At 36.0% G+C, this 24,394-nt stretch overlaps 1 protein-coding gene across 1 annotated transcript in view; it reads left to right on the plus strand.

Moving 5' to 3' along the window:
- The window catches only part of LOC138698005 (uncharacterized), a 279,462-nt gene that overhangs the window by 217,352 nt on the left and 37,716 nt on the right, over nt 1–24,394 (plus strand). The gene's annotated exons all lie outside the window — the stretch shown is intronic.

Raw genomic sequence — 24,394 nt, forward strand, 5'->3', positions numbered from 1 at the left:
CTTTACACTTGAGCTACATTAGGCATTGCAGCCCGAAAGAGCAGAAGCTCGTGTTCAGATCAGTTATACAAAATATATCACAAAATTAAGAGAGTTCATTGCGTACAATAACATTAATAAATGGTAAAATAATACAGCATGTAATAATAGGGTCTATACGCAAATAGAAAATACAAAAGTACAGAAATATTAGAGTATCAATTTTTAACTCAATTAACTTAAACAATTAAATAATTAATCTGATTTGTTTCTTAAATCTATGTGTGTTAAGTGCACTTAGCTCAGGGTAAGCTCTAATTAATGCAGTTCAGTCCGGTATAAACAACTGTGACTATTCAAGGCTGCTTGACGTTCGAGAGTTGATTACTCCCGAAGTCCCCATGTCTTGAACATTTGCTTACATGCATTATACATACGTACATACATATATACAATACATACATACATACATACATACATACATACATACATACATACATACATACATACATTACATTACATACATACATACATACATACATACATACATACATAACATAACATAGAGATGAACAAAACCAAGTGCCGCTCTCGCTCGCTCTATTAGTTGCATTTGTCTTTCGAGTCTCGTCTCGCAACTCTCGTGCGCTTCGAGTCTCGCTCATCATTCTCGAAATAGCATTTGTTCGGCGCGAAAAGATTTCGTAACTTTGAATAACATACGTCATTGAAATAAATAACATTGGAGATTTTTAATTGTTACAAAAAGACAAAACAAAACAGTATTGTAGTTATCAAAATATTCTGACTCTATTATCAGATATTACCTATGGTTATATAAACTTACTTATACATCTTGATTACACAACTTTTAACACTGTATCACTACGGAATATGTATGATAAGAACACAAGAAAGTTTTTATCATACATATTCCTAAACTTACTTACTTACAAATGGCTTTTAAGGAACCCGCAGGTCCATTGCCGCCCTCACATACGCCAGCCATCGGTCCCTATCCTGTGCAAGATTAATCCAGTCTATCATATCCCATCTTCCTCAAATCAAATTTAATATTATCCTCCCATCTACGTTTCGGCCTCCCCTAAGATCTTTTTCCCTCCTGTCTCCCAACTGACACTCTATATGCATTTCTGGATTCGCCCATACGTGCTACATGCCCTGCCCATCTCAAACGTCTGAATTTAATGTTCCTAATTATGTCAGGTGAAGAATGGTTATATACAGTAAACAGAAAAAAAAATCTAAAATAAATTTGCATTTCTAAGAAACATAAAACATAACGTTAAATAAATCGTTAATGTTTTTTACGTGAGATTGTACACTTTATCTCAAACATAGGAAAAAAAATTCTAGCCTTTTAATAAGGGCCTAGTAATTAAATAAAGATTGGGGAACGGATTATTATACACTGAAACGTAGAGATGATGTTTCAAATAGGCTACTTGATTGTTTATACATATATAACAGTTGCCAAAGTAGATAAAATTTCAGTCTGGTATAAACAACTGTGACGATTCAAGGCTGCTTGACGTTCGAGAGTTGATTACTCCCGAAGTCCCCATGTCTTGAACATTTGCTTACATGCAGTCAGTGACATAGGCAATACTGTCGAGTAACATTTGCTCAGAACTGCAACCGTATTCAGCTGTGGTGACTATGACAGTCATATTGATACACGTGCAAAAATATTTTATATTATTTTGTCCATATGAATGCTTTTATTTCCATGTGTTCAAACAAACTTTTCGGAGCCCGAAATAACCCTGGCACTGTTAGAGCACACAATAATAAAATATTCCTTGACTGACAACATAGAATCTGAAGTTGATGAGGAAAATTAAGCTTGAGATATTCGAAATTCTCTTTACAATTACACAAATATTATCCTAATATGTCATAGAAAGTATAACATTTACCTAAGTTACGTAAATAAAACGTCAAATTTTTAAAACTATTTAGATAATTTAGTAAATTATTGTAGTTTACGAAACAGTAATGCAGTAGCGCCGCATGTCGGTATTTATTGGAATCAGTACTATAAGGCATCCTACAAGGAAAACTCAGTGCGGAGAAACCAGCGGGCGTGACTGTCTCGCGCAGATGACGTATGCTCGCGTTCCCAGCATGCTCTCACGCCTACTGTAGGGGGTTAAGAGGAGTATAGCATGCGAGAGGCGAGGAGTCCGCGCTGAGTTTTGCTTGTAGGATACCTATAACAGCCAGGTAACTACAGGCCGAGGCACAGTTACCAGTTGAACCACAGATAACTGTAAAGATGTCGTTTCTGAAACTCATTTTAAACATATCAGCACGTTAAATATTAGATAACTCTGTATGAACATGTAACTGTCTTTCCAGAAACCGGGCATTAATATAGCCTATTTTCAAAACTTTGTAACATTAAGAATACAGGAACCTGCTATAACTTATTCAGAACATATCATGTGCTGAAAAATTCCCCTTCTCCCATAATTTTTTAATAGACTGAAATGGAATGAAGCTGAGATCACAGAGCTATCAGATACTTTCATTCAGTCTGCAGATGAAAGTCAGGAATTACTACATTTGATATATTTCATTTGTAATAAATGGTACTTAAGGCTGGCAATCAGATAAGACTCTGGTTTCAATTCTATCAGTGTAACTGAGGAAAGAAAACGTTCAGGTCTGGGGGGCGTTTAAAAACTTTAAATATGTTGTCTGATATGATCTTTTTAATTACCGCATACCGCTTTGCTGACACGACTGTGAATAATAGTTTTCTGTTAAAGTAAGTTAAATCATTTGTACGAAGAACTCATCCTGGGCACTTGCAAGTAGTATGTGACAGTTTTCTTTTCTTCCACAATAAGAACTTGACCACCAGAAATTGTTGACCGCCCAGTCGACGGACGTGTTCCTTGATCAAAACAAATAAACAAGCTTCCAACCAGATGAGGGATTTCCAAACATCGTTCGTGGCTGTTCTTATGTACTTGGTCTCAAAGGAAGTGAGCACCTTCAATTCAGAAAACACATATGTTTAATGACGTAAAAGCTTTCAGGAAAAGGGACCCTATAAGAAAAAATAGGCTAATTATTATAGATCATGTTAGTCTATACTTAAAAACGTGCCACACATTAATTATTTGAGAAATAATGTATCTTATGATTAGGATAAAGACCTTGTAACAAAACTCTCCAGATACCAACTTATTCATTCATCCATTCATAGTATTCTGCCCAAGGGCAGGTCTTTCACTGCAAATCCAGCATTCACCAAGTCCTTCCTATTTTCTGCCTTCCTCTTGGTCTCCGCATATAATCCATATATCTTAATGTCGTCTATTATTTTATATCTTCATCTGCCCCGAATTTTTCTCCCGCTGAGAATTCCTTCCAGTGCATGCTTTAGTAGGCAGTTTCTTCTCAGCCAGTGACCCAACTAATTCCTTTTCCTCTTTCTGATAAGTTTCGGCATTATTCTTTCTTCACCCACTCTTTTCAACACAGCTTTATCTCTTATTCTCTCTGTCCATTTCACACGCTCCATCCTTCTCCATATCACATTTTAAATGCTTCAATTCGCTTTTGTTCACTTTGCCGTAATGTTCATATTTCTGCTCCATAAAATGCTACACTCCACAAAAAGCACTTTACTACTTTTTTCCTTTAATTCTTTTTCCAGAGGTCCACAGAAGGTGCTCCTTTATCTATAACAAGCTTCCTTTGCCATTGCTGTTCTCCTTTTGATTTCCTGGCAGCAGCTCATGTTACTGCTTATATTACACCCCAAGTATCTGAAGCTGTCCACTTGTTCTACTGCCTCAGAATTCACAATTTACCTGCTTTACTTTCTTTCCTGTAACCATTGCCTTAATTTTGTTTGCATCTATCTTCATCCCAAACTGTTCATAGCTGTCATTTAGCTCCAGTAGCATATCCCTTAGTATCATCTCCTCTTATGCTAACAATGCCATATCATCAGCAAATCTTATACACTTTATTCTTCTTCCTCCTACTATCACTCTTCCCATGTTCTGAAAACAGTTCTTCACTGAATCCTCCAAGTAAATGTTGAACAATGTAGGTGAGAAAGGGCATCCTTGACGTACTCCTCTCTCTATTTTGCTTCCTTCTCATATTTCTTCTCCTTTCAAATAAAAGTTACTGAACAACCTCCTCTCCTTCCAATCCACATCATTGTTCTTTAGAATCCCCATCAGTTTATTCAAATCCACTCTGTCAAACGCCTTATGTGTGGTTCAATTAGAAGAATATTGGCGATTACAATGAGAAAAGAGAGGCAGTTGATATCTTACAAGATTATGGCATTCCCTACTCTCTTGTACGGTATTGATAATTCAGTACTGAAGTACAGAGAAATTAATAATATTCAATTAATAGAAATTAAACTTTGCGATTAAGAGACGTATAAACAATAAGGGAGGAGTTAGAATTAATAAGAAATTATACACAAAATTCATAATTACAAGAAGTGATGGGTTGAGCATCTGCAGAAAATGAATAGTATCTCTCAAATCCATATATATATATATATATATATATATATATATGTGTGCAAAAGGTATATTAGTAAAATTAGATTAATTAGTCACATTGCATAATTTTGTCAGCAAACTTATTTGGAAGTTGTATCCATTAGATACTATTCTATTTTACTTCGAGTTACAAGAAGTTAGTAACACCTGCATACTTTGAGTAAAACTTTACCTTCGAGGACCTGTGTGAAGTGTAACGCTGAGTATTTTGAAAGGGCAATAGGTCAAATCTTCCGACAAAAAAATCCTTAAGTCATATAAATGAGAATTTCCTTATGATACGGGTTCCTTGAGTGGTTATATAAAAAAGCGTCTTATTTGAGGCTATCATAATATACAGGATGAATCATAAGTAATGGCATTATTTTCACGAGGTTAATCTGTGAAATATCTCAAACAAAATAGTTGAATACAATTTTCCTCGTGTTTTTTTTTTTTGTTTCCTTTTCGAGAAAAAAAAATTGTTTTTTATGAAACATTTTACAGCGTGTTTGGGAAAGCCATTGACTTACTTCACAATACGCTCAGTAAATTTAAGAGAGCAGTACATTATGATAATGAATGATTGAAATAAGTTTAGTTTCGTCCTTTAAATGTGCTTAAATTTCATCCGAACTTTTCGTTCTACAAAGGAAATTTAAAATGTAACATGTTACAATAGTTGAAATCTAACAACCCAAAAAAGTCTTTAAATCGTATAAATGGTAAGTAATTTTATTATAATACGAGTAATTTTAGTACTTATAAATAAGCGCCCTACTTAAGGCTATCATAATATACAGAGTGAATCGTAAGTAATGTAATTTAAGTAATTTCAGGAGGTTAGTCTGCAAGATATTTCAAACGAAAAAGTTTGACACAATTTTTCTCGTTTTTTTGTTTCTTTTTCTAGAAAAAAACTGTTTTATATGAAATATTTCATAGCGTGTTTTGGGAATGCCATTGACTTAGTTCCCAATATGCTCAGTCAGTTTAAGAGAGCAGTGTATTAAGATAATAAATATTGGAAAGAACTTTAGTTTTGACTATAAATGTGCAGAAATTTGATCCGAACTAATCTAATCTTGCGTTCTGCAAAGGAAATTTAAAATGTTACGTTGGTTTCGATCAAATTTCTGCACATTTAAAGGATGAAACTACAATTATTTCAATAATTTATTATCATAATACACTGTTCTCTTAAATTAACTGAGCATATTGGGAATTAAATCAATTGCTTTCCCAAAACACGATATGAAACATTTCACATAAAACAATTTTTATCTCGAAACGGAAGCAAAAACGAGGGAAATTAAACTTTTTTGTTTGAAATATCTACAAAAAAAATAATCCCTTGAAATTAAGGACATTACTTACGGTTCACTCTGTATATCGTTTCTTTAATGACACATGTACATTCATTCCTTTCCCTAATGTTTAATACTGTCTGCACACAAGGGAGACTTTCGCATCATCATCATTATCATCTCGATCACACTTCCTAGGGAAACTAACTAGCCACATTATCACCAGAGGGCCCATAGCCCGGGCAATGACTTCTCTCAACTCTCCTCTCTCTCTCTCTCTCACTCCAGCTGGTTGCTATGACAACAACAATCATTATTGAGATCAACATTCCGTTTGAAACTTTCTTCTTATCTTATTTGTCTTCTCTCGTGGGGAGAAGAGGCAACAGTTGTAAAAATTACATACCTGCTATTACGGCATGAAGATTTCTTTTATACACTCTGCTCTTGCTAATAATTATTTTGCTGCCTGATTCCGTATTTAAGCCGGTTTTATTTAATATCATCGGAGCGAAACTAATATGCTAATTCATGCAAGAATTAATTGATGGGTTTTGAGTATCAGTCTTCTTGCTATTCAAATGACGCCAGGATTTATAATCACCAGTTCTAGCTTTCAGAAAGCAGAATATATCAAACAGCAATCATGTGTGTGCTGTTCCTGAAGAAATCTCTAAACCCGTGCAGCCACATACATATCTGTAACTTCAAACAACATTCGAACACTATCATTTGAACATGCATCCATTGACAGACAGTCCCGCTACTTCTTAATCGCTAGTGTTCTTTTTAGAATCCATACAACAGACGGAAACGGGGAAATAGTTCAATCTTCTAAATAAATGGCGGTGATGACGACGAATTGCTGACATGCACTCATCTATTGTTCAATGATTTCTGTCATTCTTTTTGACATATTAATGAAATAATACAGAGTGTCCCAAATTGATGTATACACTTTTTGAAATACCAGTTCACAGCAAAGAAATGAGATAGAAATACGATTTTTGCGGTTTATGATTCAGAATGCAGTGGAAAGCATGGAAACATGTTCATGGCGGTGCAATTATCGTTCGATGAATGTAAAAGGATACTGAAATGTTATTGGAAAGTGGAGAATGCTGTTGAGGTTCAACGGCGTTGGAGGGTTGAATTTGGAACACAACCACCAACAAGGTTAACTATCACAAGATTCCGAGACGAGTTTGAAGTCGACGGAACGGTGAAAGATGTGTTGAAAAGGCGGTGCGGAAGAAAGAGAATTTCCACCGATAATAAGTGTGTTGATGCAGTCATACAGGCTTTTGCACAATCCCCAAAGAAGTCAATGAGGCAATTTCTCGTGACATTGGTATCAGAAAATCCAATGTTCATCGAATTTGCGAGCTCAAAAATGAAAGCCTTACATTCCGAGACTTGCCCACTCACTAAATGAGGGCGACCCAGAGAAGATAGGACAAAGTGCTGTAGAGTTCCCGCCTTGATCTCCGGATTTAACCCCTTCAGACTTCTGCCTATGGGGAACCCTGAAGGACACAGTGTACGCCACAAAACTACGAACACTGGAGGAAGTGAGAGTTCAGATTGAACATGCCTATAATGATATTCCATTAATAACAATCCAGTTGGTATGTCACTCTGTTGTACGTCGTTTTTCGGAGTGTACTGTGGCGGAAGGGAGCCATTTTGAACATGTATATATAAGGAATACAAATCCACAAAAATCGTATTTCTGTCTCATCTCGTTGCTGAGAAATAGTGTTTCAAAATGTGTATACATTAATTTGGAATACTCTGTAGAAATAACCAGTATTTATTTCGGAAAATCTGCAATAAGGATACACCAAAATTAATTTATATAAAATAATGGATCTGTTTCTTTTGGTGTTGGCTGCGAATCATGAACAGTTCGAAAGAGTGATACGAAAACAAAATGAAAAATATAGAAATGGAATATCTGAAGAGTGTCGCGAGCTAACACTGTTGGATAGGAAATATACCGAGGATATTAGAAAAGAACTGAAGGTCGAAAGTCTCAATGAAATTATATGTCTTTAAAATAAATTGTAAAGAATATGTTGAATGAATAAAATATTCAAGAACAGCTAAAACTATAAAGAAATCAGTCAATAAATTAGCTTCATAGACAAATTTTGACGTGCGATCAATGTTTTTAAGAATTTTTAAACAGACTGTCTCCTTTCTTTGATATGGTAGGTTTAAATTGTAGCATAAACTGTAGAAATTTGTTTATTTTAACATCATCTGAATTTTAGTATGAGATAGTTTTAACTTCTTCTAACAGTTAATTATCAATATATACTTTTGTTCTTAAGTGTTCTGTACCAGAAAATTAAAAAAAATTCGCTTTACTTGTGGAAATTTATAAATTATAGATATTCTTTTGTAATGTTGTACAACTTCTAGACAGCTACTTGCTAATTACTTTCTATAAAAAATAACGCAGTCATCAGAGAACAAGTTGATGACGGTAATGATGAAGATGACGTAGGCTAACAAAAATGGCAAGAACAATAACAATAACAATAACAATAATATAATAATAATAATAATAATAATAATAATAATTAATGCCACGTACAATACTAATGGAATGTACATAAAATTTGAGCATTAATTTGTGAATAAATGGTTTACTTTATGTAAAAAAGACCAAGACATAAACTGTTCATCTTTCTAATATCTATCGCGACATTCATAGTAAAACTTAAAATTTTATAGAGAGATGAAAACATCGTCAACGAAACTTTCCACACAATTTATTGTTTATTGGTTGAATTGTGCTTTGTAAAAAAATATTTCATTAGAAGTATTGGTTCCATTTCATACAAAGAACCTCCTGTTCAAATTTGTGCACTCAAACCCCAGACATCCTGTATATAGCTCTTATACAGTTTAATATTTATACAGTATGCGATGAAATCGAGTTTTTTTTTTACTAATTACAGGTTTTTCTTCAAGGAGAATTTAATTTAATCCCATTTCCCAAATTCAGCAACATATGTTAACGAATCTGACCTCAAGCAAAGGTTAATTTCTCGTTTTCATCCGGTTAACTGCACCGGAACTCGATCGCCCAGCAACGATCACATCCTTTGTTAGAAAGGGAATGTTCTTCCCTCATTACTCGGTAGCTGCATCACGACCTGTCCTTCAGTGCGATCGAACCATTCGGACAACTAGTTATTTCCTTGCAACTTTCGAGAGATAAAACAGGGGAGAAACAATAATACCACAGTAATTAAGGCATTGACCGAACATGTTAAGAGAGTTCTTGACCTCTTCCTTGACGGAAACGTTTATTTGATTTATTGTTTACAGGAGGACCAATAATTAAAACCAATTAGGCTACGTAATTCGTGTATTCATCTTGAGGCTAGCATGAAGCTTCGTGATGCCGTCAGTACAGATCCCCATTTCCTTGTCTATCATAGCCTACTGGAAAATACAACAATCAGTCTTAATTTTCAGTTGAATTAATACAGGGGTGTCTAAACTCCAGCAACCAAATATCATCATTAGAGCCCGGATGCTATGCAAAATGCCTTTTTTAATCTGAGTGTATGTATGAAAGACCTATTAGAGATAAACACGTTTCCACACATTTGGGGTTTATTTTGCCTTTTTTGCCTATTTTAGCTCCCATTGTCTATTTTAAGGTTAAATGCCTTCTTTAGCCTTTTAATGTCGTTATTGTACATGTTCTATATTTTTAATGCATTTAACATAAATCGCACTCTAATATCTAAAAAAAAGAGCGGTTGTACAAATTAAAAGCATGTTTCACCTCACACAAATATTTGCTGAGAATCTTATTATTCTCCAGCAATACATATGTTTCCAAGAAGTCGTAAACTTTTCTTCCCTACCGATTCCAAAAGTCGTAAACGTTTCTTCCCTACCGATTCCATCTTTTATATCACTTAACAAAGATGTTTGAAAATATAACGTGCTTAGGTCACTTCGGGGTTTACCAACGAAAGAAAGGGTGTGAGGGAAGTCTTAAAAGCAAGTCTCCAGGTCCCGTTACTGTTGTCACTTGCAAGAACAAGTCACGCGCACGCGTATTTTGAAGTCTAATCCCTTCTCACACCCATTTTTTGAGACAATACATAATCAGTTTTTCCCGATCTCTGAAAGAAAGTAGAGACAGTCCTTCTGAAATAAGTTGTTTTAAGTTTGCTCCAATCACTTCAGTAGAAGTAGAAAGATCTTTTTCCGCCATGAAAAACGTTTTCTCTGACAGGCGACTCACTATGACAGTTGACAACTTAAAAAAGCATCCTGTTGTGACATTTAACCAAGGAAAGTGAGTACCGTATGGGATAGTCTATTAAGCATTTGTCTACTTTTTGTCTGTTTGCATGAATAATAAATGCCTATTTTTACTATTTTTAGTGCCTATATGCTTGCCTATTTGAACCAAAGTAAATGCCTAAACATCCGGGTTCTAATCACCATCATTACTATCTCAATAATTTAAATAAACTTCTTTAATGTGATCCATAGTCAGACTTAGGCTACTTAATCGTATCTCGCCAACTCTTACATACTTACATACATATAAATGATATATAGTTTGTTTAATGTTTATACATTATTATGTATATTTTGGTATGTTATTCGCTGCATACTCCTATATCATAACATTTTTTGTTTAAAGAGGTTTTCGATTGGAGGCACAATTACATAAATGATAAATTGGCTCTCAAAAATGTTTTTGATGACATACTATGTACACCATTTCACTTATCACACAATATTACATAAAGTAATAAAACCATGAACAATTCGTTTGTGCCAACTTTCAATAAATCGCCGATTTCTTCATTGTTTTTTTTTCTTGCGTGATCCGAAAACCGAATAACGGCCGAGAACGATCAGAAGACTGCTGGCCTCACGTCACATGCTTCAGTAGAGATGAACGACATGTAATGTATGATTTGTTCACAAGTATTACGAGGAAAACGGTTGTATAACATAAAACGGCATTATACTATATATTACTGATGAAACATTAAAAGGTTAAGTGTCTTGTTGTTATCGTTATCATCATCATCATTATCATCTATGTACGTCGATACTTTTTCAGCAGGTGTACGAATAATGCGGTTAGCTCTTCAATTTGAACTCCCTGATTTACTATGTGATGTCAAATGAAAGCTAGATGTAAGGACTTAACAAATGTTGAACTTTCAAATCTTTGCCAAAAAATAAATATCCGAAGCTTCGTTCTTTCGCTTGCTCTGTTGAAGCCATGTTCGCTACAACTTACGTTTGTGAAAAATTATTTTCAACAATTAAAATAGTAAAAACCAAATTTAGATCACGACTGACAGACAAATACCTTCGTGATCAACTACGACTGGCAGTAAGTGACATAATTTCTGATTTTGAAACTTTGTCGCAGAGACATTCTGAAGACAGTTAATTTTAGGTTGTGATAATGTGTCCTATGTTTTCTTGTTCATTTTTTTCTTCGTTACACGTACTAAACATTAGTTTGTAACCTTGTACTGTATAAAATTATATTTAAGTGCTTGACGTAAGGAAAATGAAAATCCGTTAATAAGTCAGACAGTTGCTTCACTTTCCCTTCGGGTGTCCGCCTCTCTCCATAGGTGCTATGCACGTTGCAGGTTACACAGTGGCTCGGCGCACGATTACATTTTCGCCACCGCCGTACATACACAAACCGAAATTTCATGAGAGAATTCCTTCCCCCTAAGAACCCGCAACTCCGAGCATAGAAGACCAGCGTTATACCGACTGTGCTACCCAGGTCGACCGGATTAGTTGAAAACTCGAGTAACAGTACAGATTAACAACAAAGTAGGCAATGTTTTTACATTATTGTGCTATTCGTATTGTATAAGCTAACCTGGAGTGGTGACCAAACTACTTAAAAAATGTAAGAACTTGTTATGTGTCGGAGCCTTTAGACAAATTCTGATTTTTTTTTTTTTTTTTACAGAAAACACAAAAATGTCTCGAAGTGTAAATTCGCTCTTATTTCGCAGGAACACATACATTTCGCATTCTATCGCGAATTAAAAAACTTCAGGAATATGCTTAACATGCTTTTAAACATAAAATTATTTATTTTGACAGCATTTGAGCACATGTCGCATTTATCGCGATTGTGAAAATCTACTATCATTAGTAATTGTCTATGTACAGCCTTACGTACTTCTTTACTTACAAATGGCTTTTAAGGAACCCGCAGGTTCATTGTCGCCCTCACAAATGCCTGAAGAATATCTCTCTTTGTTTTATATTTCTGTTTCGTACAATATTCTGGTCACGAGACAATCATATACTTTGTCTTTTCGGAATTTACTTTCAGATCTATCTCTTTACTTGCTTCAAGTACAATTTACGTGTTTTCCCTAATCGTTTGTGGATTTTCTCTTAACATATTCACGTCATCCGCATAGACAAGAATCTGATGTAACCCGTTCAATTCCAATCCCTCTCCGTTATCCTGAACTTTCCTAATGGCATATTCTAGAGCGAAGTTAAAAAGTAAAGGTGATAGTGGATCTCCTTGCTTTAGCCCGCAGTGAATTAGTAAAGCATCAGACAGAAGCTGGTCTATACGAACTCTGCTGTACGTTTCACTGAGGCACATTTTAATTAATCGAACTAGTTTCTTGCGAATACCAAACTCAATAAGAATGTTATATAAAACTTCTCTCTTAACCGAGTCATATGTCTTTTTGAAATCTATGAATAACGGATTTACTGTACCCTTATACTTCTATTTTTCCTAGACACAAAAATGACCGATTGCTATAAGCTAAGTCCCTTTCGAGAGACTTCGGTTGATTTCGTGAGAGCGTGGGTTTATACGTGAAGGAATTTATTATGCACGACTTCGCTCTGTTTTTTCCTTTGTTGCTTTTTCTCTCTGTTTATAGGTCAAGTGTTATGAATAATCTATTACGAAGATATATTCAAGGAGTAAATTAGATGCAAAATAAACATCCTCTCCCCAGTCGTGTGAACCAGGCGCTGCCCGAAGTGGACTTAAAAAAATTCACGCTACAGTACAGCGGTCATTGTTTGTGTCTAAAGCTGTACAGTCTTACAAGAAACAACTCTGCGCGGCTCTTGGTGGTGAAAAAGTTTAAGTATTGAAGAGCGATTCACACCAGTAAATGCGTATGTGTGCTGTCTCCTTTGAGTTCAAGTCAGGCTGTTGTAAGACTCTCCTCAACCCCTGCGGTGGCTGAGCTGGGTGGTCAGACCTCCAGCCTGCCACGCAGGCGGTTCGAGTCCCGGTTAGGTCTGGAGTCTTGCTTTGAAAATATCCATAGTGTCACTTGTGGCGGACAAGGTCGCAGTTGGGGTTTTCTCGGGGCTCTCCTGTTTTCTTCATATTGGCATCTACATCATTCCGTCTCCATTTCGTCATCACTCCATAGCATTCCCCGTTCGCGGCTGACGACGCACAGAGAGGGCTGGCTTAGGGACGAGGGGGGTTGCCTGCTCGAAATCTGGGTACACAGCGAATCTTAGTGTAGTCAGCCGGTGTGGGTTAGTGCAATAGATCGTAACAAGTCGCAGTGCTGGGCCATAGTGCCCCCTCCCGTAAATTCAATTCCATTCCAAGCCTCTCTTCGTGCCTTCTCTGTACCGTTCGCCTCGGTGGAGCAGTCAGTAACATGCGACATCGGGGGGAGTTCAATTCCCGGTCAGGTGTGTTTTTATACATGTCACTTGTCTTCATTCAATGTTGTTTAAAAAAGTGGAACAACTTACTATACCCAACATCTGTGGGTTAATACTTGGCGCTAAAACACGCTGTCTCAGATCTCTTCTCTCCACCATGCTGCTACAGAATGAATTACTATAGCCTTCATCCCTAGTGAACAGTGTGATGATTAAACATAATATTTTAATAAAAGGGAGTAGGTCACATATAGCATATGAATAACGATTTTCACACCCCATTAAATCATTATAAATCACAGTGCACAACAAGATGGTATATTTCCATAACTAATGCAAAATCAGTTAATTATCAAGTTCATGATTTAAGTATTAAGTCCTGGAGTATTGCATCACTTCATACAGACCATTTCTATCACGGACGGTTTTAGCACAGTCCAGTATATACAGTCACGAAGCTTGTGTTGATGAGGCTACTAGAAACAATAGACTGTGCAGGTACTATTTCGCATTGTTTGTAATGAGGCGATAGTGGCGATCCTAGTGGTTGGCAACTATCTATGAATGCATATTTACTACGTATTGAGCTTCGTGACTATATACTAGACTGTGGTTTTAGTCTAGTGGAGAGAGCGCCTGCTTCCCATGCAACGGATGGCATTTTCGATCATGCTGTCGGGTATTCCTTGGAATTTTCTCTCTTTCTTTCATTTAGTTTAATTTATAGTCTTTATCCCATTATAGTTATTTGAGCTAAATTCTTTTCCCTGTCACTTGTTGTAGTTACTTAGGGACGACATACAACGAAACAGAAGGAATGTTATTAGCTCAACTACTGGTTTGCTTGTGAACCTGGTGGCTCATCCTCTGATCATGCGCAGCACCTCCTTTCTGGGACTTTGAAAATATCTGTGCTCCACCTATTGTTTCTAGGACTGTACATAATGTAGAGATTTTTCGTCGTTGTATCGCGCTGTATGTAATTATAAGACAGATAAAATTGTCTCTCTTCCATAAGATGTGTCATTATCTCACAGGCCCTGAAAAAGCATCGGTTGATGAAAGCCTTGTTAAATGAAGCAACAAATAAGTAGTAGCAATAACACGCACAGATCTTGGCTGAAAGTACAGAGTGGACTTCAGCAAGTCGTGTCTTAATTAGCAGCCTTGCGAACACTTCGTGTCAAACTGAACGCAAGCCGAGGTTACCTGGTTTGTAACCCTTGGTCAAGGAGAAGTTGAACAGCCTTTAGCTTTTTTTGCTGTTTCGTGTTAACAGCATTTAGGAGGTGAATGAATGGCTTGATTGCTGCTAGAAAATGAAAGTTCTCTGCACGGCTGTCTCGCTTCAGCTATATCTCCTGCCTTTTCGGAGGTCAAGGGTTTTTAATGCTGAGGCCATTACTTAGCCTCACTGGGGGTTACACATGTTTTCAGACAGCATTCGTTACTGGAAATTTTCGATGAAATCAATAGAGGACTAGCCCTCTTGGTCGCTATTTCTTAAGAACAATTTATTATTCAACCCTTGATTATTAACCTTATTTTGGACGTACATTATCTATCACTAAATATTCGTCTGAGAATACTTAATTCGCGTGTACAGAAATACGTCACTATTTTAACTGCTTTATTTTACGACGCTTTCTCAATTACGATGATTTATCTAGCGTCTGAGTGAGATGAAAGTGTCAATGACAGCGAAATGATTCCAGGGTCCGACGCTGAAAGTTACCCAGAATATTTGAAGGGTTCAGAGCCATAGTGGGCCAAGCGCCATTTATTAAAAACGAAGAAAGAAAGGGTTAAAGTTAAGTGAATACCATAGTTTAATGAAGATTCACATATCATTTAGTTTTAATGTGTATACTTTATATTAATTGCTATATGTTTTCATTGAATTATAGCAATAACTTCATTTTAACCCTTGTTTTCTACGGTTTTAGTAAATGGCGCTTGGCCCACTATGGTTCTGAACCCTTCATTTGCTCTTAATGCGTTGAGGCAAATCATTTTAACACTTTTGCATCTCTTGACTTACAACCCCTCATCCCACTCACAGCAACTTGAGTAGAAAAGAATTGGCATTTCTACGCAGAATTATGGTACAAATACGCAGATTGTTTATGACCTTGTTCAGTAGCCCCTGGAGATTCAGATTCCTGGTTCATATTTAGGATCCTGATTGTATCACCACTTGTTGATATTTGCTGTGAGTGTAAAAGGTTTGCACTACGTTATTAATGAACACTTTTCTGTCAACCGTCACGTTGATATATAATTACAAATTCAGTCATTTTCAACAATCATCACAGCAACATTCCTTTCATGTATACATTGTTGAAGGTACTAAAAACGGCATACATCACGCGTAATCAGAAATACCTTAACTTAGCAATGCTGCCAATTTGAGTATTGTTAATATACTGTAATTTGTAATCTAGGGTTAAAGCCTCTTTGTACCAGAGAGAGTGCTGCTAACGCTCAATTCTAAACAAACACACACACACACACACACACACACGTTCTCTATCTCTCTCTGATTTATCGGAATTTCCCTTTTTCGTCTTTGTCAATTTCTTCTTTATTCCCCATTTCATTTTACTTAACTTTTTGAAGTGACTTCTTAGGCAGTTTACGATTCGAACACTGTTAAACAATGAGGATAATGGCAATGGAAGAAAGAGACGTGGTAGGAGAAACGATTAACAGGTATGCTATCAAGTAGTGTCCTTGCAAGGAAATTTTGGGGGCAGAGCGGAAATGTCTGTGTGAACTCAAAACCTATTGGCCACATGTCTCACTACGATTTTTTCCATTTTGTTTGAATAAACATAGTAGAATAAATTTAGAAGAGGAAAAGTCGAAAATGGCTGAACATATCCTGTGACGGACGTTTTAGTAGGGTCATACCTACGTTAAAAGATATATTGCTTCGTTATCGCTAACAATTGTGACTTCATTTTACCAAACGAACTCCTAGGATGCATCCGTTTGTTTCAATTGGACGGAGTTACGCAGTAAGAGACCAACCGCCAAAAACCTGTTTTCGAGATACTGACTATTGAATTAAATGTGGTTTTTATTAAACATTTTATGGAAGAAGTGTTGTAACATTCATACTATTACAAAAAATAGCACAAATATAATACTAAACAAAGGTTAACCGATTTTTAATTACAGACCAGCAGTTGATGTAATATTGCAAAGCAAAATAAATAAATGAATTTTATGAAATAAACGAATTTTGTTTATAAGTACCTAGCAGCAAAATGCACATATCGCATTCTTAATTTTTTTCCGAGTTAAATAATCCCGTCAACAATAGATTTGTGTAAATATCTCAATTTTTTTCAAATTGTCGGCTGGTCTATTGTTGCGTAAATCCGTCCAATTTATCTGCAGGTATTCTACACTAAAGAAAAGCAAATTAGAACTAGAACACTAGAACCTAGTTAATATGAATAGGTACATGGGTCACATTCGCGGTCGAGTGGTCAGTCTATCTTCCACTGCCGTGATCCACGTTCGATTCCCGTCTGGGTCAAGAAGAAATTTGTGGTGGAAGAAACTGGAGCGAAGGGGTTTTCTCGGGTTCTCCTTTATCCCCTCACCATTATCATAATAATTCTACGAATATTACACAATCACCATCACTCTGCGAGGTTCCCGAACAATACCTCAAGAAGAAATAAAAAAATGGATGAAAGTTGTACGCATTCGTATTTAATAAAGATATTATTAAATATGAACAGCTAAAACTCAGCACGTTAACATTACTTAGAAGCCAGGATCACGAGTTTAAAACCCGCCTCAGGCATGCATGTTTACCTGTTCGCAATGTGATTTTCTAGATTCCTGTAGGTGGAGATTTCAATGCCATGCTCATCCCATGTCACTGGACTTCCGGAACGAGTTCGTCTTGTGTGCGAAACAAATGAAAAGTTGCAAATTTGGAGAGTATTAGGTAGAAATTGATGAACGAAAACAAAAATACATTAGTAAGTACCAATGTCGAAAAGATGCAGTCAAGGCTTGTGTTTATTCTGCAAAAGTCATAACAAGAATAACATAATTTATTGTCTTAAGAATGGATTTGTTTGAAACATGAAGTCATTAATGTGTCTTAATTAGGTTCCATACAGCGAATTTCTGTTCATCCAATCTCTACGTTGTACATACTTTTTATCCACCCTTCTAGGTCTTGAAAATTTATGTCTTGTAGATGCTATCTATCTCAATTATGAGCTTTAACCTTAACATTTCAATGTTCTTTAACGTGGGAGATAACTTGAGAATAAAGTCGTACGCCATTACCTCAATCTTCACACACAGATGAACTCTCGACTCCATTTAACCTCATTATGTTGCAATGATAAATTGTCATATAATAATCTCGGTGGTGGTAAAGTGTCTGTAATTAAAAGTGGAAGTTTCAATAATTGATGTACACATTTATGGCGTTAAAGCTAATTATCTTCAGTGCGTTTTATTTTTATACAGAATCTATACATTTCCGGATGAAATATTCTTTATGAATTTCATGCACGTTGCTCAGTTTACAAATATAAACGTACAATAAAACCAATAAAATTACAAAAAACACAGACACAATCACCAACATCATTTTTATCACTACCGTCACCATCACCACCAAAGGCCTATACCGACTTCCGTATTGAACAAGAACAATTTGCTTGCACTGGTACAGACATACTAAATACGAATTCTTGGTCCCTTTTTCTAGTTAAGCGTTGAGTTTCGCCTCGGGCTCACTTTGCAATTCAGGACTGTCTTGCAAATATCCATCACGAAATGTTACCTCAAGGTCACTAACGCTCGCAGTTAGGTTTAGGAAAGGGGATTGCACTCCAGGTGTGACCTTGCAGGGAATTCCTTCGTGACAGCGATAATAACGGTAAGATTTCGGAGTCCATTTATCACTCTATAATAAGATTACATTAATCTCATACAAACTTAATGGTCATAATTGAGATCTATGTGATTAATTAAAAATAATTTATGATTCGTGATAACACATCAACAGTGTATACGTGCTGAATTTTAACACATGCTACAGTCCCTTTAAACAGAATGTACATGTGTCCGTGTACACACCATTGAGGCGCACAAGAGGCAAGGAGGTAGAGCTACTGTCGTGGAGTGGTGTGATCAGAATTATGCTCCGGCCGTCTTTCATTTCCGGAAAAGACCGGATTCTCCGTTTATGGGAGGCTAAGTAGATCTGTATTCTTTCTGGATATTATGAGAACAAAAAATCCCCGCTTTTATACAGAGTGGAAGTAAAATAATCCTGCCGACTTAAGTGAATGGAAAATCTACAGGGTGTTTCCAGGCTGATATTACAAACTTTCAGGGATGATGGCGAAGGGCACATGTATCAATTTGAGATAAGGAACCCTGGTCCGGAAATGACTGAGTCGAAAGTAATAAGCAAAAATAGTTGTGTGGAAATGGAATTGTAATTTCGCACCACGTGCCCTCCTTTCCTTAACCTTTGGAACAGTCGGGGAAAGATGGTATGGGCCGGATATCTCCTACGTGGATACTTGGTCCGATACAATCTGTGAGCTTGTCTACTGTTCCCATTGGCTCATCCGTATTCGAAAATCAGGTCTGCTTATTCCGCTCTCGTGTACTCCTCCATTTCACTAGGACTGATCGACTGGACACTGCAACGTTTACACATACACTGCTGTTTACAGACGTGCATATCAGGACCGACCATGTTACACATTACGCTATTTGCACTGCTTTAGTGTAGTTTCCTGTCCCCACCCCTCAGACAGCGCACTGAATGGAATACTGTAAGTAGACAACGTAAACAACGTCAGATGAATACAGTATGTGTAATATGTACAGATAAATACACATAAATAAGGTGTACATAGGAATAAAATTATTTCATTTCCACACAACTATTTTCGCTTGTAAATTTTGACTCGGTCATTTCCGGACCAGAGTTCCTTATCTCAAATTGATACATGTGCCCTTCTCCATCATCCCTGAAAGTTTGTAACACTAGCCCGGAAACACCCTGTACAGTATATTACATTTTGTGATTACATGCACGGTTAATTAGAAAACTATGTTAGAAGTTTCAGCAGTCTGACAACATCGCCGCCTCTTTTTTTCTCGTAATACAGATGTAAGAATTCAACGAACTCAGACCTGTCTGCCTTATTGAATTACCTCTCATTTCCCTCTCTGGTTACAATGTTGCAAGCTGGTCGCATCTGTCAGTGGCTTGAAATTGGTGATTTTTAAATTAAATGGACACGAAAACCGTCCACGCTACTGTAATACACCAAAGGGATTTTTTGTTAGATTTTTTTTATAGATATGGACAAAAATCACGACCCTAATCGCAATAGTTACTGAATAAGAGGATGTTAAATATTTAGGAAAAAAACATTTTTTCTGAGAAAACTATGAACTTTCCACCAATATGATATTACACTTCTTTATATACAACATGAGCTACTCGCTCTGAAAATCTGCAGGGTTATTTCATTTCCACCCTGTATAGACCTCAAGTCGGAATTTTTCAGGTCGTAGCATATTGCTTAGGCCTAATCGACAGAGTTAACCTGGATTGAATATATATTTATAAAGCCCGAATATATGTGAGTGAAGTAGCTATTATTTTTCCAAAGATATTTGACCAACCATAATTCAGTTGATAGGTGATGGTTTACATGAGTACCTACAGAACGTCTGCCATGAAACAGATTTCGCTCAGGCAAATACCAGCGGCTTTTCAACTGTTATAGATCGAACGCGACTGTCGAGGATATAGTGTGCGCATTTTCCCTAGATCGAAAGTGGGAAGGTTTTGTGCTGCGTTGTAGCGACAATTCAGCTGACGCCAGCGTTTTTGACGTGTGTCCTAGATATATAGTGCCCAGTTTGTGAGCAAGTTCCTAGTGCAGCTGAGAATGGTGCAACTTCCTATACACGTTACATCAGCCATTTGCCAAACACAATTTGTCAGACTGACTGCGGGAAATGTAAAACACCCGCATTAAACATTCCCATTACTTATTTCACACACCAAAAACGGTGACGCGAACTTTAACATAGGCAGAAGGGACGTCAAGGTTAGAGCATTAGTATACATGCTGACTTCCATTCAGTTCAGCTCAGTAAAAACGTTCCGTGCTATATTCCTACGGAAATATCCTGGCATTCAACAACTATCTGATTCAACACTACAGCATTTAGTGGAGAAAGTGAGAGAAACCAATGATTTTTAAATAAAAAAATAGAAGGCGCATAAATCGCGTTCTCACTGAAGAAAAACTCGATGGCACGGGCTATAGGCTAGCTATGAAATCCAGCGTGTGTCTGGAAATATTTTCAAAATATATGAAATTTACATTAAAGAGGGTAGAGGACAACTCCAGAACGTATTGTAAGATAAGCCAATAAATTAGTTCTGTAATGTAATGTAAACTTCGCGAGATTTTACTGCCGAATGCTGACGAGCAGAATTGCCGCTAACAAGCAAAAATTCTGATGGGGGCAGAAAAATAAGTTAAACTTTTTTCTTCCACCATGTTAATAATGTCAAAAGAAGTGCTTATACAAATTTTGGCCACTCTATCGCAATTAAGAGGACCGTAAGAAAATAAGTTCGCCAAAGGCTGTTAACAGAAAGAAAACAATTTCATTGGAAAACTTTATTGGAACAGACACAGCAATTAATTAGCTATTTTTCAACTTATTCCTCACCGGAATTGAAACGTTTGTCATATCACTGAATCAACAGAGAGGTGCAGACGGCTGTCAATGCTGGTTCCGATCCCAGGTGGCTGACTTCTACGACACAAGAATACAAAAATTGATCCCATAGTATGACAAATGTCTCAGTTCCAGTGGGGAATATGTTGATAAATAGCGTAAAAATTTCTGTATCTGCTTCAATAAATATTTCCATGCAACTGTGCTTTTTTTCTGTACACGGCCTCATGGAAAATCACTTTCTGGATGGCCTTATTGCGGTCGAGTGACCAAAATTTTTATAATCACTTCTTTTGACATTTTAACATGGTGGAAGAAACAAATTTAACTTTATCTTCCCTCATCAGAATGTTTGCTTGTAAGAAGGCTGTTAATTGTCCACGTCACTTTTCCAACTTGAAAATTCGCACCAACGTTTAAAAAGAAATAGAAATGAAAAAAAAAATTATCCGACTTAAATTTATAATAGAAGGAAAATGGTGCAATGAGTTATTAATTTCAAATAAGTAATTTCGTGTTTATTTCACCCGCAATGGATCCCTACCGAGATGAATTGCACAGCAAACAACGCCGCCACATTTAACAGGATGTCTCAAGAGACACCATATGGTAAAATAAACTTCTGAAAGAAGGATCTGAAGTAAAAAAAAAAAAAGTTCACACTTACGGATTAGAAACTATCTCGGACTCCTCAAAAACTAGAGAAATACTCGAAACCACTACTAAAATTAATGTTCTCACAAGAGAATCTTTCTCAATATCAGATCCAAACCAGCTTTGAAAATGTTCATATGGGTAAAGGGAAAGGAAAAGTGGTCTAAAAACTGTAGTTTGCAATACAAGCTACAAAAAATTAAAAGAAAGTAAATGAGATGTTAAATGTTTTGCCAAACTATTGTCTTAATAATCTTTCCCTTGTCGTTAACGAGAGCAAGCCAGATGCGTCACACCTTAATACAATAGAGACAAATCGGTGCAATTTATGTCAGAACGTAACTAGATCAGTCTTTAGTATGAAATGTGTCTTGTTCTACTGTTGAGTATATAATATTTAGGAATTCCCCGTCATTTGTGCTAATAGAAGTATATTATGATGAAGGAAACAAAATGTCTACTTCGTTCTACGGGCCTAGCTAAAGGTGCGTACACACTTAGCGAACGAACAACAAACGAATGATGAAGCAAAACTTCGTTGTTCGTTCGCTGTTTGAAGCGACGTACAAATCATCAGCAAATTGTCAGAAAACATTCACATTCGCTGATTATCTGCTATAAAGGCAGACGAAAATATAATTATAGCAAGTGCAGGCCTGTTTCATAAATACAGTAATAATATTAAGTAATAGTATTACAGTCATGAAAACAATTTTATAACCGACTAAATTCTGTTTCATAAACGTTTTGCACGAGTCATAAAATACGTACAGTAGCCAGATGATTTGAGGTTAAGGCTGACAAACATAACCAAGTTGGTCTGCACTCTACAGCTATTTATATTATTCTCTCTGTTAACAGTTGTTGAATGAAATAAGTTTTGAAGTATAAACTATCTTTAATAGCAACAACAGAGTAAATCGTAATATGTGTGAAGGTTTGGGAGACAATTTATTTCAGATAAGATTGTAAATAACTGCAACTCGAAGTTATTGTTTCTGTTATTTGATTCAGTTGATTTACGAGTAAAAGAAACAATATGATAAATCTAAAATATTGTGAACAGATATTTATCATTCCTAATTGTTCACGTCTCTGCTGTTGTAAAGTTTGCAATTCCAAAAACAGTGTATCAGTGACAGAAGCGTGTGTGTGTGCGCGCGCGTGTGTAAAACTTGCACCTCGTTATCTAAAGAAGTACCATATGAAAATGTTAAGCAGTGAAAACTTTTGATGACAATATTGTAGCAGCCTTAAGGACAGTGTTAACAACAGGGTTAGTGGACCCTGCAAAGCGTCTTATGTAAGATATTTCAAGTTCCGTTATAATTCGGAATACTGCGCAAGTACTTATATAAAAAGGCTTAAAAATTATTGGTGCAAGCGTAAATAAATACACATAAAAATTACTCTTTTACCAAAAATAAATAATGAATGCAATAACGACATACGTACTTACGCGGTGAAGTCGTTCCTAGAAAATATCGTGTTTGAGTTTGAAGTTGTGGATGTTTTAGAAGATTAATGTTATGACGAAATTAATAAAAATACTGAAATTGTCTTAATGGGTTTTTATTGCTGATTATGTTGTAAGTAGTATTTTCAAGAAGTTACCTGACTATACAAAATGCAAATACATATGTTCTAATTAGAGATTGTGATGTGGAATTGTAGATACGGTACCTATAAATCTCGTAAGTTAATTTTAGTTTATGCCCTCAATAGGGGTGGTTTAAAGTAGTCCACATATTTTGTAATAGATCTACTTGTTGATATATGTCTGCAAAAGATTTTGGCTCACCAAGATCTTCACAATGTTAATTAGTGAAGAGTATATAGATTCAGGTTGTCACAAGTATATATTGGCAAAACATTTCAATAGGTACAGAAAATATTAATATTACTGTATTTTGTGATGTAGATGTCTCATAGGCATATATTTCTGAACAATTATTATAATTTAAAAAATGACGAGAAAGCAGGGGAAAATGTTAAGTTCAATCATTCAAATAACAAAAAATAATGTAAAATATACAGTAATTACTTTCTAACAGTTCTATACTGTAATTGAATTTAATTTAGGTTTCACCCTTTCCAATTGTTCCTCTTTTACAATTAGATAAGATAGTTTTCAATTTCAGCCTGGTCCACCTACATTGGCGCCTATGACAGTTTGTAAGTATTTGTAAGTATGGAGAGGGACTTTGTTAGTCATTCATTTTGTCTCTGATGCTTTTTAAAATGGGGAAATACGTGAAAATAACTTGAAGAAACAGAGTTTTTTGCGAAAAGTTCTCGAATTGAAAGGTCAACTATGTCATTATATTCGTAACTTTCTTGCATATGGTTGTAGGATATTCGTTGTCTAAAATTTCTTGGACGTCGGACAAACACTCCCTCTTCATCACTATTTGAGTCAGAATTATCCATTTCAAATGGTTTCATGGTTTT

The sequence above is a fragment of the Periplaneta americana genome, chromosome 1 (genome assembly GCF_040183065.1).
Source record: "Periplaneta americana isolate PAMFEO1 chromosome 1, P.americana_PAMFEO1_priV1, whole genome shotgun sequence".
Classification (NCBI taxonomy): domain Eukaryota; kingdom Metazoa; phylum Arthropoda; class Insecta; order Blattodea; family Blattidae; genus Periplaneta; species Periplaneta americana.